The sequence below is a fragment of the Macrotis lagotis genome, chromosome X, assembly GCF_037893015.1.
Source record: "Macrotis lagotis isolate mMagLag1 chromosome X, bilby.v1.9.chrom.fasta, whole genome shotgun sequence".
NCBI lineage: Eukaryota > Metazoa > Chordata > Mammalia > Peramelemorphia > Peramelidae > Macrotis > Macrotis lagotis.
In genome coordinates, this window is record NC_133666.1 from 236,952,923 (window position 1) to 236,972,590 (window position 19,668).

General features: G+C 35.3%; 1 pseudogene; it reads right to left on the reverse strand.

The window, feature by feature from the left end:
* Positions 1-11,141: 11,141 nt before the first annotated feature.
* LOC141502362 (guanine nucleotide-binding protein G(I)/G(S)/G(O) subunit gamma-5 pseudogene) lies at positions 11,142-11,397 on the reverse strand (annotated as a pseudogene).
* Positions 11,398-19,668: the final 8,271 nt, after the last annotated feature.

Below are 19,668 nucleotides of genomic sequence, written 5' to 3' on the forward strand. Positions count from 1 at the left end.
AGAATTATTTTTTGCTTAAATATGCAAGATTTTTGTTTTTGTCCTTTTTTCTAATAGGGAGTTAAGAAGGCATAATACCCACTGCTGTTCATTAAAAAATTAAAATAAAAAAAGTTTGTATCCAGGTTGTGAAAGTACTTAAAAATCAAATAGAAGATTTTGTACTTGAATCTAGAGGTAAAGGCAAAACAACTTGACAAAAGTATGGTATGTTACTATAGTGGAATCTCATTGTATCAAGACAAAAATGAACATGAAGAATTCAGAGAAACATAGTAAGAATTTTAGAAACTGAATTGGAATGAAGCACACAGAATCAGGAAAAGTACATACATAATAATTATAATATTGAGAAAAGAAAGAATAAAATGAACTTAAACTTTAGACCAAGTTTGACTCTGGAGAAAAGATAAGAGACTACATCTCATTTCTTTCATTGCAAAAGTAGCAGACAATGGGTGTGGAATATTGTATATACTATCAGAAGTAAGCTATAGATTGGTTGGTTGGGTTTTTTATTTGGTCGAACTGACTTTTAAAAAAAATTTTGTTACAAAGAAAAATTCACTGAGTAGAGAAGGGGGAAGGCATTTATACAGAAAGCAATGTGATGCAAAAACAAAAGATATCAATAAAGCTCAAAATAATAAAGAGGGGGGGAAGACAAAGAAGTAAGTGGGGAAGAGAGACAGACATGATGAGCCAAAAAACTAATAATAATAATTCAGAGACAGAGTCAGAAAGAGAAACAGAGAGAAAAGGAAAGAGAACCTGCTATAGTCTTTAATGCTTGGGGCAAGACCAACAAAAGATAGTTCCACTAAATTTAAGTCAATAATAAACCACCCACTCTGACTAACAGAACACCTATTTAAAGTTTGGTATGGTCAATATTTATGGGTTTCTCCTAAGTGTCTATGAAACATTTTGCTTTGCCTTGGGGAGGAAACACAATTTAAAAAATGAATACTGATAGGCCATTTGAGAAAAACTATTTTTCCTATGTCTGACCACACAGAGCATGTTGGATATATTATTCAAAATTATTTTCAAACATGGTATTGAAGTGAAAAAAGGATTGAGGATATGAAACCAAGTATACTGGGTGCTGGGCTTGGGTAGTTCAGAAAGGCAAGGGTGCTTTTCATTGCCCTGCTGCTCTGCAAGTCCCATAGGCACTGATATGCTAATTGAATCATTTCTATCTCTTTTCAGAAATCATGTTTCTATGATCTGACTCCTGCTGATAAATTTGTTTCTGATTAATTGAACAGAGATGGACCCAGTTCTATCTTCTAATCTATTAGTCCAGCTCTATGGCTAAGGCTAGCCCACATGGGACATTCATTTTCATGAGGAAAGTAGATGTAATTCCATTACATTGAAAAAAAAATTAAAAGAATGATAAGTAAGAACAAAGTTGGTTTTGTTTATATTATAGCCATACTTAACAACCCCCTGGTTGTGTTCTATAACTTTTCATTTTTCAGAAATGGTGATTCTTTTCTTCTATTCCCTTATTTTGCATACATAGCTCAAAAAACACATTTCAAACACAAGATCAAAAAAGCACTGGATTGGGTTCAAGTCTGGGCTCTGTTACTCACTAATTTTGTGACTTTGGATTTGTTTCCTAGCTTGATACAAACTGGATGAATGCATGAGTGTATATATGAATGAATGAACGAATACATAGTGCCACATTTTCTTTATCTAAAAAAATGGGGAGAATAAAACCTGTCCAAAGTTGTCTTGAAGATCAATGAAGGAACACATAAATGACAATAATTTTTATTGTTATTCAATTGTATCCAATTCTTCAAGTGCAAACTTAACATTTTCTTGTTTAAAATGCTGGAGTATTTTGCCATTTCCTTCTCTAGTTTATTTTACAGATGAAGAACTTGAGGCAAAAAGTTAATTAGTTTGCCCAGAGTTACATAATTAATAAGTGTCTGAGGTCAGATTTGAACTCAGGTCTTCCTGACTCCAGACCTGGTGAACTATCGACTAACTGCCCTATTATAATAATAACTAACACTTATATATAGCATTTTAAGATCTGCAAAGCACTTTGCAAATATGATCTCATTTAATTTTCATCAAAGCCCTGGATGGTACATGCTATTAATAGCCTCATCAGATAGATAAGAAAATTGAGACACACAGACATTGAGTAACTTGTCTAGATCAACACAGCTACTAAGGTTCAAAGTCAGATTTTCCTGACTCTGTGTCTATTATGACACCTAACTGCCTTGAGTTCATTGTAAGCTATAAACTCCTCTTTAAAAGTCATCAGTTATAATGGGAATAATAAGAATTGTAGCAATAAGGATAATTTTGATTGATAATATTCATAATGGATTTGCATATTGATCATTAGTGTGCTTAGTGGATAGAAAGTTGTCCTTAAAATCAAGAAGATCCATCTTTGACATCTATTGGTTGTTGAAGTCACTTAATCTCTTGTATGTCAGAAAATTCTTTTTTTAATTTTTTTTGGCAAGGCAACGGAGTTAAGTGATTTGCCCAAGGTCACACAGCTAAATAATTATTAAGTGTCTGAGGCCAAATTTGAACTCAGGTCCTCCTGATGCCAGGATCGGTGTTCTATCTACTATGCTACCAAACTACCCTCAGATAATTCTTTAAAAATACAAGTTTAAGAGGAGTTGTTGACTCAAAGTGATACTGAGAACTCCCTACAGTAGGGAAATAATTATTCTTGACAAAATGAAAAAATGAAAAAATTAATGCATACTATACCAATTATATAATAAATCCAACCTTAAAGGGACCCACCTTCTTTGGAATTTATTAAAGAAACTCTTGGAGTTTTTAGGACTCAAGGATTTGTTGTCTATTATCCCAAAGACCACTCTCCTATCCCTGGGGTGGAACAACTAGGAAGAAGGATTGGTCTCAGTTAAGCATTGAGAAATTTGATGAAAGAGTACTTATTTTCACATTGATGGGGCATCTGCAAAAAAGAGAGCACTTGATGGAAAAGGGAGTACCACTTTTGTTAAGGCTTAAAGGAAAGAAAGGATTTCAACAAATGGAAAAAATAAATGAAAGCCATGCAGGAAAATTGTGACAAGTTGACCAAAGAATTCAATTGCATTAAAAGTAAAAATAACCAAGTGGAAAAGGAAACAATTGAATAAATTGAATGATTGAAAAAAGTAAAATCCTAAAATTTAGAATTGAAGAGTTAGAAACTAATGAATCTACAAGACTACGAGATTCCATCAAACAAAATTAAAAGGCTGAAAAAACTGAAAAAAATGTAAAGTACCTTCTAGGGGAAATGAATGACCTGGAAAACAGATCCAGGAGAAAGAATCTTCAAATCATTGGACTACCTGTAAGCCTGGACCAACAAAAGAACCTGGAAAACATCATGCAGGAAGAGAAAACTGCCCCAATCTACTAGAACAAGATAACAACATAACAATTGAAAGAATCCACAGAACCCCTCCAGAAAGACACACCAGGATAAAAACTCCAAGGACAGTAAGAGACAAATTCCAGAACCCTCAAATAAAAGAGAGAATATCACAAGCAGCAAAAAAGAAAACAATTCAAATAATAAAGGGAACACAGACTTAACATAGCGCCTATCAGCCTCAACATTGAAGGATCTCTAAATGTGTATATGAATAAAATAGATAAAGAGGATCAATGAATTGGGTATGCAACTAAAAATGAACAAATTAAACAACTCCAATTAAATACCAAATTAGAAATTCTGATAATCAAGGGAGAGATTAATAAAATGAAAAAGCAAGAAAACCATTTATCTCAAAAATAAAACTAAGAGTTGGTTTTATACAAAAAACCAATAAAATAGAAAAATCTTTGGTTAATTTGATTTTTTAAAAAAGGAAGATGGTAAGCAAATTCCCAGTATCAAAAATCAAAGGGTGAACTGGCCACCAATGAGGAGGAAATTAAAGAGATAATTAGGAGCTACTTTGCAGAACTACATGCCAATAAATTGGATAATTTTAGTGAAATGGATGAATATTTAAAAATACAAACTACCCAGATTAATAGAAGAGGAAATATATTACCTAAATAGCCCCATTTCAGAAAAATAAATTGAAGAAATCATCAATAAATTCCCTATGAAAAAGTCTCCTGATCCAGATAGATCTAGAAGTAAATTCTACCAAACATTTAAGGAACAATTAATTCCTATTCTACATAAACTATTTAAAAAAATAGGAGAGGAAGGAATTCTGCCAAATTCCTTCTATGACACTAACATAGTGCTGATACCTAAACCAGTAAGAACCAAAACAAAGAAAATTATATACTAATCTCCCTAATGAATATTAATGCAAAAATCTTCAATAAAATTTTAGCAATGACACTACAGCAAGTTTTTACCAGAATAATACACCATGATCAAGTAAGATTTATATCAGGTAGGCAAGGATGGTTCATCATTAGGAAAACACTCAACATAATTAAACATATAAACAGTAAAACCAACAGAAATCATATGATTATATCAATAGATGCTGAAAAAACCTTTGATAAAATACAACATCCATTCCCATTAAAAACTCCAGAAACTTTGGGAATAAATGGAGTTTTCCTTAAAATAATGAGTCATATCTAGCTAAAACCACCAACAAATATTATATTTAATGGGAATAAACTCAGAGCATTTCCAATAAATTCAGGGGTGAAACAAGGATGCCCATTATAACCATTGCTATTCAATATAGTATTGGAAATGCTAGCAGTAGCAATAAGAGAAGGAAAAGAAATTGAAGGAATCAGCATTGCCAATGAGGAAGCAAAACTTTCACTCTTTGCAGATGATATGATGGTATACCTAGAGAAGCTGAGAAAATCATCTTACAAACTCCTTGAAACAATGAAAAAATTCAGCAAAGTAGCAGGATATAAAATAAACCCACAGGGGTGGCTAGGTGGCACAGTGGATAGAGTACCAGCCCTGGAGTCAGGAGTATCTGAGTTCAAATCCGGCCTCAGACACTTAATAATTACCTAGCTGTGTGGCCTTGGGCAAGTCGCTTAACCCCATTTGCCTTGCAAAAACCTAAATAAATAAATAAATAAATAAAATAAACCCTCATAAATTGTCAGTGTTGTGAAGGGGTAAGCATCAAGATTTGCCAACTGACTGGCTATACATGGTAAAGGAAAGTGAGGGATCCAGGTAATGCTAAGATTATGAACCAGAGACACTGGAATGATGGCAGTGCCATGCACAGAAATAGGAAAGTTTAGAAGAGGGATAAATTTGAGAGGAAGGATGATAAGTTCAATTTGGGACATGGGTTGAAAATGTCTCCAGGATATCCAGTTTGAAATATCTAATAAGAAAATGGTGATATAGGACTGAAGCTCTTGGGAAATGTTAGGACTGGATTTATAGATCTAAAGAGATAACTAATTTTAGATGTTCTAACAAGTTATATTAGTATGGTACTCTCATCATTGGAGAAAAGCAGTGTAAGAGGGTGGAGTAGAGATGGCAAAAATCAGAGAACTATAGCCTTTGCTAGTTTCCAGTCTGCAACTCTTCAAGGCTAGTCCCCTTTGGGGATTCTTTAAGCAAATAGTTTTTTCAGTTCCTTTTGGTTTCCAGTTTTGAGAAGAACAATGAAAAAGATCAATTCTTATCCAGGTTGCTGAAAAAAAAGATATTCTGAGAAGATATGAGAGGAGTTGATAGTCCCTATCATGTATATTTCCCTAGCTACACTGGAGACTTGGGAGAATTCCCTTTTAAGTGAAATCCAGGACTTTCTTGGTTGAGCTAAGTAACTTCACTCTCAATGGGATGGTTCCTTCACTCTGATATACTCTCCTATGTATTTCTTCTCTGATTACTTTTTGCTACTTTTTGGATAAGTATATTTCTTTGCAACTCACTATGCATATCTCTTGTGGAACCAGTATCTTAGTATCTTAGTATCTTAGTAACTTAGTAACCAGTAACTTAGTATCTTAGATATAGAGTTTGAGGTCCCTTTCCACTCCTAAAAAATAACAAAGGAATCAGAAGTTAGCTTGAACTCCATCATATCCCCTAGACTAAAAATACTTTAGGATAAATATAATTCTAGTCTGACCTCCAGCTCCAACTTCTTCCTTTTCTTTCTGGCAAGAAGCTAAGTCTCCCTTAGAGAAGGACTGAGGAAAAAGAAGCTAGAGATATCTAAGGGAATAGTAAGTTTTGGAAGGACTGTAGGAGTGAAGTTTTTTTTTAATATTTTATTTATTTTGAGTTTTATAATTTTTCCCCTAATCTTACCCCCACACCCCCCACAGAAAGCAATTTGACAGTCTTTACATTGTTTCCATGTAATACATTGATCCAAATTGAATGTGAGAGAGAAATCATATTCTTAAGGAAGGAACATAAAGTAAAAGAGATAGCAAGATCAGACAATAAGATATCATTTTTTTTCTAAATTAAAGGTAATAGTCCTTGGTCTTTGTTCAAACTCCGCAGTTCTTTCTCTGGATACACATGGTATCCTCCATCACCGACAGCCCCAAATAGTCCCTGATTGTTGTACTGATGAAATGAGCAAGTTCTTCAAGGTTGATCATCACTCCCATGATGCTGTTAGGGTGTACAATGTTTTTCTGGTTCTGCTCATCTCAGTTCATGCAAATCCTTCCAGGCTTCCTTGAAATCACATCCCTCCTGGTTTTCTAATAGAACAATAGTGTTACATGACATACATATACCACAGTTTGCTAAGCCATTCTCCAATTGAAGGACATTTACTTGATTTCCAATTCTTTGCCACCACAAACAGGGCTGCTATGAATATTTTTTTTTAGGTTTTTGCAAGGCAAATAGGGTTAATTGGCTTGCCCAAGGCCACACAGCTAGGTTATTAAGTATCTGAGACCAGATTTGAACCCAGGTACTCCTGACTTCAGGGTCAGTGCTTTATCCACTGTGCCACCTAGCCACCCCTGCTATGAATATTTTTGTACAAGTAATGCTTTTACCCTTTTTCATCAGCTCTTCAGGGTATAGACCCAGTAGTAGTATTGCTGGATCAAAGGGTATGCACATTTTTGTTGCCCTTTGGGCATAGTTCTGCCATAGTACATAGTCAATTTTTGTGTAAGTGCCATGTATGCAGAAAAAAAAGGTGTATTCCTTTCTATGCCCATTCAATTCCTTCCATAAGCCTATCTTTTCTAGGTTTTCTAAAAATCTATTTACCTCCTTAACTTCTTTCTTGTTTATTTTCTGATTCAATTTATCTAAATCTGAGAGTGGGATGTTGAGGTCTCCCACTAGTAGAGTTTTGCTGTCTATGTATTCCTGTAGTTCTTTCGGCTTCTCCTCTAAGAATTTTGATGCTATCCCATTGGGTGTATACTTATTCAGTATTGAAATCACTTTATTATCTATGGTACCTTTTAGGAGGATATAGCTTCCTTCCTTATCTCTTTTAATGCTATCTACTTTTGCATCTGCTTTGTCTGAGATAAGGATTGCTACCCCTACTTTTTTTCATTTCAGCTGAAGCAAAATATATTTTGCTCCATCCTTTTACCTTTACTCTATAGGTATCTCTCTACTCCAAATGAGTTTCTTGTAAGCAGCATATTGTAGGGTTCTGGTTTTTAATCCAGTTTGCTATTCACTTATGTTTTAAGGGAGAGTTCATCCCATTCACATTCAAAGTTATAATTATTAATTCTTTATTGTCCTCTATGCTATCTTCCCTCTGTTTGTATTTTCCCCATTTTCCCCTTTATCTGTATTCCCCAGTATTTTGTTTCTGAATGCTGCCACCTTCAGTGTGTTTTCCCTCTTATATCCACTCCCCTCCCCTTTCTTTCTCCTTTCCCTTTTTCCCTTTTCCCTTTCTTTCCTTCTGTTAGCTCCCCTTTTTCTCCCCCTCCCTGTCTCCATCCCCCCTCCCCTTTTACCCTTTTAATACTTGAAAGGTAAGATGTTTTTAAGTTAACTAAGTATGTGTGTAAGTTAACTTTAATCCAAGTCTAATGAAAGGAAGATTCGGGTGTTTCTTATCTCCTCATTTCTTCCCCTTTATTACAATAGTTCTTTTGTACCTCTTAATGTAATGAGATTTACCCCATAGGGTCTCCTCTCTTCTCCTGCCCCCTTCCTGTCCCCTCCTTTTTTAAGGAGGAAGTGTTTTTAAATCATTTTATCTAAGTCATAGAAAATCCCGAGTATCCATCACTTCTGGGTAAGTATATTCTCTCTAACAGAGTTATAATTCTTGAGAGTTATTAGAGTCTTTCTCCCAGGTAGGGATATAGCCAGTTTTATCCCATAGAATAGCAGTCTCATGGATAAGTCATGAGTGTCCATCACTTCTGGATAAGTATATATTCTCTCTGATAGAGTTAGAATTCTCAAGAGTTATGAGAATCTTTTTCCTATGCTGAGATATAGCCAGTTTCATCTTATTGGATTGCAGTTTTTTCTTTACCCCCCCCCTTTTTTAACCTTTTTAATGTGTCTCTTGAACCTCCTGTTTGATGACCAAAATTTTTATTTAGCTCTGGTTTTTTCATTAGGAATTGTTGGAAGTCTTCTATTTTGTTAAATGTCCATCTTTTCCCCTGAAAGAGAAGGCTCAGTTTTTCCAGATAGCGGATTCTTGGCTGCATTCAAAGCTCCCTTGCTCTTTGAAATATCTTGTTCCAGGTCCTTCAATAACTTAATTTTGATGCAGCCAGGTCCTGCATAATCCTTACTGTGACTCCTTGGTATTTAAATTGTTTCTTTGTGGCTGCTTGCAGGATTTTCTCTTTTATCTGATAGTTCTAGAATTTGACTACAACATTCCTTGATGTTTTCATTTAGGTTCTCTTTATGGAGGGGATTGATGTATTCTTTCAATAACTATTTTGCCCTCTGGTTCCATGATATCAGGGCAATTTTCCATCATTAAATCCTGTAATATTAAATCCAGGCTTTTTTTTTCTCTTCCGTGTTTTCAGGAAGGCCTATAATTCTCAGGTTGTCCCTCTTGATCTGTTCTTGAGGTCAGTGGTTTTGCTGATGAAGTATTTTACAATTTTTTGGTTTTATTTAACAGATTCTTGCTGTCTCATGAAGTCATTAGTTTCCACAGATTCCATTCTTTTTTTAAGAGAAGAATTTTCTTCATTTACTTTTTGCAACTCCTTTTCCAATTGCTCAATTCCATTTTTGTAAGAGTTTTCCCTTTGATGAATTGAGATTTTGAAAGAACTGTTTTCTTGTTGCAAGGTGTTAATTTTCTCTTCCAAATTTTTTCCCAGATTTTTCAGTTGATTTTTAAACTCATTCCTTATTTCTTCAAGGAAGTCTTTCTGTGCTGGAGAGAAGGTCATATTCTCCTCAGAGGTTCTAAGTCACTCTGAGTTATTGTTTTTTTTTCCTTCCAAGAATTTTTCTATAAACCCTTCTTCGCACTGGTCTTTCTTTATTATCCTAAAACCTTGTTTGGGGAGGGGTTGGTTCACAGGGGTTTGGTGTCAGGTTCCCTAGAGGCTTTACTCACTTAGTGTAATATCTCCATCTGGCCAGTAGATTGTGCTAGAGGTTTTGCTCACTGAGTGCAATATCTCCTGTTGGCCAGTAGGAGTGCTGGAGGTTTTGCTCTCAGTGTAATATCTTCAGCCGGCCAGAAGGAGGTGCTGTTTCTTTCCCTGGAGTGTCTGTGACCTTGATTGAGGCCCTCACCCTTGGCTTAGAGGGAGTGGTTGAAGCTGCTAAATCCTTTTGTCTTTGATCAGTGGTGGGCTATGCTCTGGCTGAGGTGATCACTCTCCCTATTATCAGCTGAGGTGTTTCTGCTGCTCACACTCCTGTGCCTGGGGCAGAAGTAGTCTGTAATTGTGTTTGTTCTGTGAAGAGACTTCAGCTGAAATGGAGGTGTGGGATTTGAGTTCCTCCTCACCAACTCTCCTGCTCAGGAACTTTCCCTCCAGCCCTGCCACAGATGACTCTGCTGCCTACGTGACCCAAGCCCCCATGGTCAACCAGACTCTGGCCCAAGCCAGTGCTGTTCTTGAGCCCTCAGGCTCCCGGGCTTCAATCCCACCACTAATCAGGCTAATCCGGGGCTGATCCAGGCTCCCAAACTCTCACCTGGTCAGTGCTCCCGGCATAGTCCAGCCTCTGCTCCTCGGAAAACAGATCCTGAGGTGGATATTCTTCTCCTGCCTTTTCTTTCTGGATTTCTCTTAAGAGATTTGTTTCATATTATTTATAAGGGAAGACAAGGAAACTTTAGAACTCTGCCTGTCTTCTCTCCACCATCTTGGCTGGAAGTCTGAGTGAAGATCTTTCTAATGATGGAAGAGACAGATATGTTTGCAGTAAGTAAGAGAAGAAATTAATGCATAGGTACTGGTTGAGGATTGGTGGGAGGTAGATTATTGAAGATTGCTACTTTAGAAGATGGAAAGGTATGGGATGAAGGAGGATCCTTGTAGAAGTTGATTTCAGCAAGGAAAAGTGTCACCTGTTTGTCAGACATTAACATGAAAGAGGAAAGAGTGGGAGAAGAGGTTTTGGAGGAAAAAGAGAATGGGAGAAAATGAAGCTGATAATGATTGCCCTCAATTGTCTCAATAAAAGTGAGTGACAAGAACCTTACCTGAGAGAGATGAGACACATTCAATAGGCTGCTCAAAATATGAGACCAAAGCTGTGGATACAGGTTGAAGGTAAGGATATGAATTGGAAAGCAATGGAAATAGATAAGATTATCAAGGAAAAGTTTAGAAGAAGTGAAAAGAAGGGCCCAGAAGAGACTAAGGGGACATAGCTTTCCCAGTCCCCAGAGAAGACTAAGGATTCACCTAAGAGTGTAAAGTGTAAGAGACACAGTAGGACAGCAAATAGCTTTCCACAAATTGTATTTTTTTTTATTTTCATCTGAATAATTTATTGTATTCTTGCCAATGTACAAAACAGAAATCAATGAAAATTTGGAGAGGTAGATGAGAAAGTCTGACACAAGTTGAAATTTTGGATGATTAACTTGGCACATTGTTACACATATATAGATTAAACTTTTGTGCAGGCTTCAGAATTCTTTCCTTTGAACAGTTACAATTCACATTATAGAACATCACATCACATCACAGATCCAGATATGAAGATAGGATTCAGAGATCCTTCTCAAGTAGCTTAAGATCATCTTGCTACGGGAATGAACAGACTTTCTGGGGCCGGAAAGGATTAGTACTGGAGGATACCCCAGTCAGCAGGGGATCGTTTTGGGCATTCTGCAGGCAAAACTGTTTCAGATCAGCAGCAGCTTGAGAAACCTTTACGCGGTGGAGCCCGGCCTCGAGCCGGGGCTGCTGCACCACCTTCCTCATGGCGACGATGTTGGAGCTGCTGGACATGGGGGGGGGGGGGGCGGCGGCGGCTCGGTCCAGGCTCCCGGACTCTGGCGGCACGCCGGCCCACAAATTGTATTCTTTAGTAGACCATATCCAACCATGATTACCATTTGTTGATCTAAAAAAGTATTTGATTTTGTAGAGCAGAAAGCTACCTCTAAGATTGCAAGATGTCCTCAGGTACGTGGTAAAATCATAGAAAGTCCCCTGAAGTATGCAACAATAAAAACAACTTTATCACACAATCTTTTAACATGAATAGCTTTTTCTTTTATACTTAAATAAATGAAGTTCATATAGGAGTATGTGGCCTACTTGAAGTAACACAGGTAGTAAAAAGCAGAGCTGAGTTTTGTACCTAGGACAGTTAGAACAGTCCTCAAACTACTACTACACATCAGTATCTCCTATAATGCTGCATTTTAGAACAATCCATTTGGCACTGAAAAAGAAACTTTGAGTTTCTGGATAGATGAAATTTTCCTGGCATTGATTTCTAAAAGTAATTCACTGGATGACGCCTTATATAAGGGATATTGGAGAATAGTGTGCCATTTCTTCTGGCATAGTACTACAGAAAAAAATTATAGAAATTCTCTAAATAAACATTCTTTCTACCAGCTCTCCATAAGAGATGAAAGTATACAATCAAATTGCAGAAATATATATTTCTGAATTGAATAAATATTATATTCTCAAATTATATATATATATATAAATATATATGTATATATATATATATATATATATATATATATATATATATATAAATAAAGAGAGAGAGAGAAAGAGAGAGAGAGAGTTAGTTTTCTGATGACCTTCCTTAATTCAGGAATAAAGTAGAGAGAGAGGGGGGAAAAAATACAGAAAGACAAGGATGCATACCATTGAGATTGACATTTTCTGAGTTCCCATGGTTCTATTTTTAAAAATCAATTTGGATTGACCCCTTTAGTCATTCCTAATTTAGAAAGAAAACTATTTTCATTTTTTAAATGAATGGTTTTCAGTTCTTTGCTACAACAAAAAGTATTTCCATAAATATTTTTTCTACAAATGGATCTTTTCTCTGTGTCTGATCTCTGTGAGTCAATATCACTATAGCTGGCTCAAAGGGGATGCATAGCTTGATTTTCAGAGCACAATGCCAAATCAATTTTTCAGAATATCTGGACTCTTACAGCTCCACCAACAGTGCATTAATATACCTGTCTTTCCACAATATCTTCAAAAGTGGTCATTTTCCTCTTTTATCACCTTTACTGATCTGATGAGTATGAAATAGAAACTCAATATAGTTTTTTTATGATTACAAACATTTTTATCAAATTACATGCAAAGATAGTTGTCAAATTTATTTTGCAAACTTCTGAGTTCCACATTTTTCTACTACCCTCCCTTCCAACCTCGCTCCCCATGGCAGGATGTGATATGAATTGTATGTGTACAATTGTATTTAACATACTCCCCATATTAATGTCATGTTATGAAAAAAGAATTAGAACTAAATAGGAAAAAAATGAGAAAGTAAAAAAAATGTTTTAAAAAGTAAACATAATGTGCCTGGGTCTACGTTCAGAATCCATAGTTCTTTCTCTGGATGTGAATGGCATTTTCCTTAATAGGTCCCTCAGTATTGTCCTTGAACACTGAACTGCTGAGGGTTGTTGTGTGCATCAAAGTTGATCATCACACAATGTTATTAATGTGTACAATGTTACCTTGGTTCTGCTCGCTTCACTCAGCATGAGTTCATGCAAGTCTTTCCAGGCTTTTCTGAAGTCTGCCTGTTCATGATTTCTTATAGAACAATAGAAATCCATCATATTCATATAACATAGTTTGTACATCCATTCCCCAATTATTGTATATACTCTGGATTTCCAATTTTTTCCACTACCAAAAAAGAGATGCTATAAATATTTTTCTAGATGTGGGTTCTTTCTCCTTTTTTATGATCTCTTTTGAATATAGACCCAGTAGTGGTATTTCTGGATCAAAGGGTATGCACAGTTTTATTGCCCTTTGGGCATAGTTCCAAATGGCTCTCCATAATGAATAGATCAGTTCAAAACTCCATTAATAATGCATTAGTGTCTCAGCTATCCCAAATCCTTTATAACATTGATTATTTTCTTTTTTGCCATTTAGCCAATCTGATAGATATAAGGTGATTCCTCAGAGCTGTTTTAATTTTCATTTCTCCAATCAGTAATGATTTGGAACATGTTTTCATATGACTATAGATAGTTTTAATTTCTTCATCTGAAAACTGCCTGTTCCTATCCTTTGATCTTTATCAACTGGAGTATGACTTGTATGCTTATATGTTTGCCTCAGATTTCCTCAAAATGATTTTAAACTTGTATATATCTTAGTAGTGATTTTGTTGTTGATAATTTGCCTTTTTTTGAGAACTGTATGTTCATAGTTTTTGACTATTGGGAAATGGCTTTTGTATTCTTGTGTCAGTAGCATTGGTGTCAATTCCTTATTTGTATCGATTCGTTATATATCTTTGATATAAGACCTTTATCAGAAAAAAATTTGATGTAAAGATTTTCCCCTAGATAACTTTCTTTACTTTCTAATGAATTAATTTGTCTATGTAAAGTCTTTCACTTTACTCTAATTGAAATTGTGCATCTTACCTTCTAATGTCTTATAGAAATATATATATATATATATATATATCATCTTATTAAAATAGAAATTTTTATTCTAATTTTTTTGTATTTAGCAGTACTTTTTGTTCCATCAAGGAATGGGAAAGTGAATGCCTATCATTTGGGAATGACTGAATAAGTTATTATATATGAATTCAATGGAATATTTCTATACCATAAGAAATGGTGAGGATTGGGGTGGCTAGGTGGCACAGTGGATAAAGCACCATCCCTGGAGTCAGGAGTACCTGGGTTCAAATCCGGTCTCAGACACTTAACACCTAGCTGTGTGGCCTTGGGCAAGCAACTTAACCTCATTTGCCTTACATAAACCTAAAAAAAGAAATGGTGAGGATTATTGATTCCAAGAAGTATAGGAAGATTATATGAAATGATGTAAAGTAAAATAAGCAATAATGAATTGGAAAAAGCCTATTGAAGACTTTAGAAGTCTGATCAATGCAAAGACCAAAAATGACTTTAAAAGTATTGTGTTGAAGCATTTTCCCATGTCTACACAGAGAAATGATGAATTAAAAGTGCATTATGAGATATAAATTCAAACAATCAACATGTTGATTTATTTTGCTTAAATAGCCATATGTTGTTACAAAGGATGGCTCCTTTTTTTGGAAGAGCAAGTTGATAAATATCCATAGCATTGCAAATAAATAAAAGAAGAAATAAGAAAAAATGCAGTGGATCATTTTGAAATTCATAAAATAGAAGAAAAGGAAGTTTGTAAAGAAATATAAGCAGGATAGTTTTGCTATAACCATTTAAAATTTAATACACATTTTAAAACACTGCAGGTAACAGAAATTCTCAGTTTCATACACAGCCCTTTTCTTAGTTCATTGAAACATTCATATTTGTTAAGTGAATCATGAAAAAGAGAAAAATTATTTTTAAAAAATAATTGGCAAAATCTTCAAGAAACATAAATCACCCCTAAAAGTGTCTGTTCTAGAAATACCCAGAAGCCCTCCTACCTATCCCCAATTCCTGACTAGCCCCTTAGTGAGAAAAAAATAAAGCAACCATTAATTCTCTCATTAAAAATATAGGTTGTCTTTCAAAACCTTGAATCTGATCCTAAAACTAAATGAGGAATAAAATCCAAAAGCAAAGTGGGTGAGATTTTCCAAACAAGCCTAAAGTGACTGACTCAGATCTGCAAGGAGTTCCTTACAACTTATGTCTTTTTTTTTTTTGGAGAACATTGGGAACTATTTTTCCATAGCAACAATTTTGCTTTGGTAACAAAGTAAATTGCACAACAGCCTAGAAATCCTTATGAGTTTGTTTCCTTCCTCTTCTTTTTCTTCCTAATTCCTAAGAGTCTCAGGTGATTTAGGTATGACAGTGTATTTCAGTCTTATTAATATGTCTTAGGTCCATCAGTTCCTTAATCACCTGCTCTGCCATAACAGGTATAATTGCAAACTGAGATAAAGCTTGTTAGGAGAGGACTGACCATTAAGAGTGCAGCCTGACAGTCTTATCTTACAATGTCAATGTTGCAATGTTTCCACTTTTTTGGAAGTTTAGTAAAAATACTACATCCTTGACAGTGAGGGTTCTCTCTCTCTCTCTCTCTCTCTCTCTCTCTCTCTCTCTCTCTCTCTCTCTCTCTCTCTCTCTCTCTCTCTCTCTCTCTCTCTCCCCCCCCCCCCGGTGTGTGTGTGTGTGTGTGTGTGTGTGTGTGTGTGTGTGTGTGTGTGTGTGTGTTATCCTTGACTTCTGCTTCTGTTGCCCAGTGTATAAGGGCTACTTAGTAAATACTTGTTGATTGATTAAATGGATGAATAAATGGTGTAGATGGATAAATAAAACTGTCAGTTCTTAAAGTATATGTGTCTCTGATGAGTGTGGAAATATTATCATTTTGTAACAGTCCATATTACCATTCCATCCTTGGTCATGCAGTTAGTAAACTACAGAGTATCAGCCCAAATCAATCTGTCAAAAGTAGCTAAATGTACCAGTAGAGGCCAGAAACATTTTCCAACAAATCATTTTTATCTTCTATTTTGTCTTTACCTCTAGAGAGAAGTAAAAAAGGGAATGAATTGTGAAATTCAAAAGTCAACCCACAAAAGGAAAACCCTTCTCATTCACTATTGCTTCAGTTGTTCAATTCATCTCATTTTTGTGGGGTCTCAGATTTACCTGGACTCCAATAGAGAGTTTTCCAGGTAGTCAAGAAATTTAAAGAAACACTAAGAGAAAAATCATCTGGGAGAGAAGATGATATGAGTGGAAAGCATACATGAATGGGAAGAACTATTCACTTAGGTGATGTCTGAGACCCCTTGATGCAACATAGAGTCCTCTAGAAGTAAACAGAATGAAAATAAGTTAAATGGCTCAAATCGACCTTATCTCTCCTAGTGTCTAAAATTCTATTATTATTAGAACACTTTCAATCATAAGATTTGGAATGGAATCTTAGAACCCATTTAGTTCTAAGTTTTCATGTCACAGAAAAGGAAACTGAGGGCCAGAGAATCTTTAGTTACTTAAAGAGGCAATCATGAAATTTAGCTTTAGAAGTAGATCTCAGGATATCTACTCTAACTCCATAATTTTGCAGATGAGGAAACTAGGTCTCCAGAGAGATTCAGTAAACATGCTAATGGTCACAAATCACATTGAAGATCTGAGCCCACAGCCTTGAATTCCAGAACCAGTGCTCTTTCCACATTACCAAATATTATATATTGGCAGTTAACTGGTCCAGTGGATAAATTATCAGACCTGAAGGTAGAAAGGTCCATCTTCCTGAATTCAAATTTGACCTTAGACATTTACTAGCTTTGTGACCCTGATCAAGTCACTTAACCCTGTCTGCTTCAGTTTCCTCGTCCATAAAGTGAACTAGAGAAGGAAAAGGCAAACCACTCCAGTATCTCCACCAAAAAAAAAAAATCCAAATGGGGTCACAAGTAGTGGGATATTACTGAAATGATTGAACAACAATAATATAATCATAGTTTGAATCAGTGCAAAAATCTGAACTCAGATCCTCTGATTCCAAATCTGACACAGGTTAGGAAATCATTCCTTGGTGCCTGTCATTGCTTTCATCTTGCAGTTCTTTTTGAAAAGACAAAAAAATCTTCTGATATCCCTTGTATGTCCCATTATATCCCTTGCACAAATTCAATAGAATTTTTTTAAATTTTATTTATATAAGACAATGGGGTTAAGTGGCTTGCCCAAGGTCACACAGCTAGGCAATAATTAAGTGTCTGAGGTCACATTTGAACTCAGGTCCTTCTGACTCCAGGGCCAGTGTGCTATCCACTGTACCACCTAGCTGCCCCAAATTCAATAAAATTTTACAGATAGCAGAGTATGAACTCCTTGAAGACAGGGATCATTTCATTTTTATCTTTGTATCCCCACCCCTAGCACATGATAGGTCCTTAATAAATACTTGTTGAATTGAACTAAATCTGAAAACAAATTCATCTAACTTCTCCAAATCAGACCATAGTAGCATGGAAAACACTCCCTGGAAGATAAGTGTATATGCATAGTGTTGGGCAATGAATAACAGAAAAAGAAGAGACTTTTCACTTGTGATGATAGCCTTCCCCTATAAAAACAAATATATTGATTAGGGCTGACTGTGGTTAGAAGTACAATCCTATGGCTAATCAGGTTATATAAACCTAAAGAAATGATATCTAGGAGATGACTTTCAGGGTTTGGGACATCTAGTAATTTCCAGATTTCAGTGACAGGACCAAATTGCTCCATTGTAGAAATATGTTTCCTCTTCACTTTCTCTTATGCATTATTTCTGATCAGTAGAACAGTAGAAATGAACAGAGATAGGAAAAGAGTCTTCTTAGAAATGAACATTCCTGTGGTTTGAGAGGAGTCAGTCAATCATGTTCAGATTTATAAAGTAGCAAAAATCAAGGAAAAAATTGTTTTTAAAAAAAGTTTACTTGGGGACAGCTAGGTGGCACAGTGGATGGAGCACTGGCCCTGGAGTCAGGAGTACCTGAGTTCAAATGTGACCTCAGACACTTAATAATTACCTAGCTGTGTGGCCTTGGGCAAGCCACTCAACTGCATTGCCTTGCAAAAACTAAAAAAAAAAAAAAAGTTTACCTGGGGGATTTTGATGGAGTCAAGTCATAAATCATGGTTTATGTATTATAGGAGGTAGCTATGAGAGAAGGCAAATTTTTGGATGCATTTTGTGTTTAGAATCAGATAATCTGAGTTTCATCTCAGCTCTGTAACTAACTAGCTGATATGACATTAGGTAAATCATGTAACTTCTTCAGGCATGCCATCCCTGACACCACTTATGCAAACTATTGATTAACTGCCATTGATGGACAAATGATTCCAAGAGTCTTGAGGGCAGTATTAAAGTTCCTCCCTCCCTCCCCTCAGCAGATCATTGGTCCTGCTTCCACTTGCCCCAGCAGCCATAGTCTAGGAAAACAACCTGGCAACCATCTCTACAAGAACTTCTTTCACAGCCGCAACTATTAGAAAGTAAGTGCCTGGAATTAAATGTTTTTGGCATTGTGGAATGATTAAATATCAGGTTTTATTCATGGATAAGAGATCTTTCCATCATGTAGGTAGCTGAAATGTACTCTATATGGCCTCTTTTACAATGTAAGTTTTTTGAGAACAGGGATTGTCTTAGTTTTCTATTTGTATCCTCAGCATTTAGCATTGTGTTTTGTACATTATAAAGGCTTAATAAATGCTTTTTAATGCATTCATTCATTCATTTGACCCCCAGGTTCTTTATGTACATATGCAAAAAAGAGATACTTCTATTTACCTCACAAGGACATTGTGAGAATTAAAAGAAATTTGCTATTTTAATTACAACTATTTTTAATGAATCAGAAGCTACATATGAAGCCAGATTTAATGTCATGAGGTCAATTTATGAATACCAGATTTCCAGTTTGGTTGGATGACAATAAAAAAAGTTAGTAATTAAAAGAAGACAGAAATGATTATTCTTTGATCTAAACATAAACTGGTTTTTAAATCTCTTTTTTATGAATTTGCGAAGAAAGATACAGTAGTTTTCAAAATAACATGGCATTTGATAAACATCCTGAAAAGTACTGTACTTTCAAAATTTCTTTATATTACTTTGCTTCAATAAAAAACTCAAAACTTACAATTTATTCCAACCGTCAAACTTTTTTTCATTTAAAAAATTAAATAAAACCCATTTTAAAATTTTATCAATGGGGCAGGTCACAGAGGCCATATTTTTTCAGACATTTCAACAGAAATCAATATGAAGAAATTGTAGAGTTATACTAATTTAATAATAGTGTCTATGAAGCTCAATAGGAAAGAAATGGATCTTCTATTTTGTTCTGTTGATTCAGTTATGCTTTCATGGAGACCAAGAGAAAATTTATTTTACACTCTTCTGAATGCTCTGGGAACTCTAGAAATGAAAGTTTATGTATAGAAGACTATACTTTTCCTTTCAATTACTTTTTTTCCCTTTGTATCTAAGAAATATTAGGACAATCACTTTTTGAGGACTAAATATGCAACTGATTCTTCTCATTAATCAATCAGTCTTGTAATTAGAGACTAT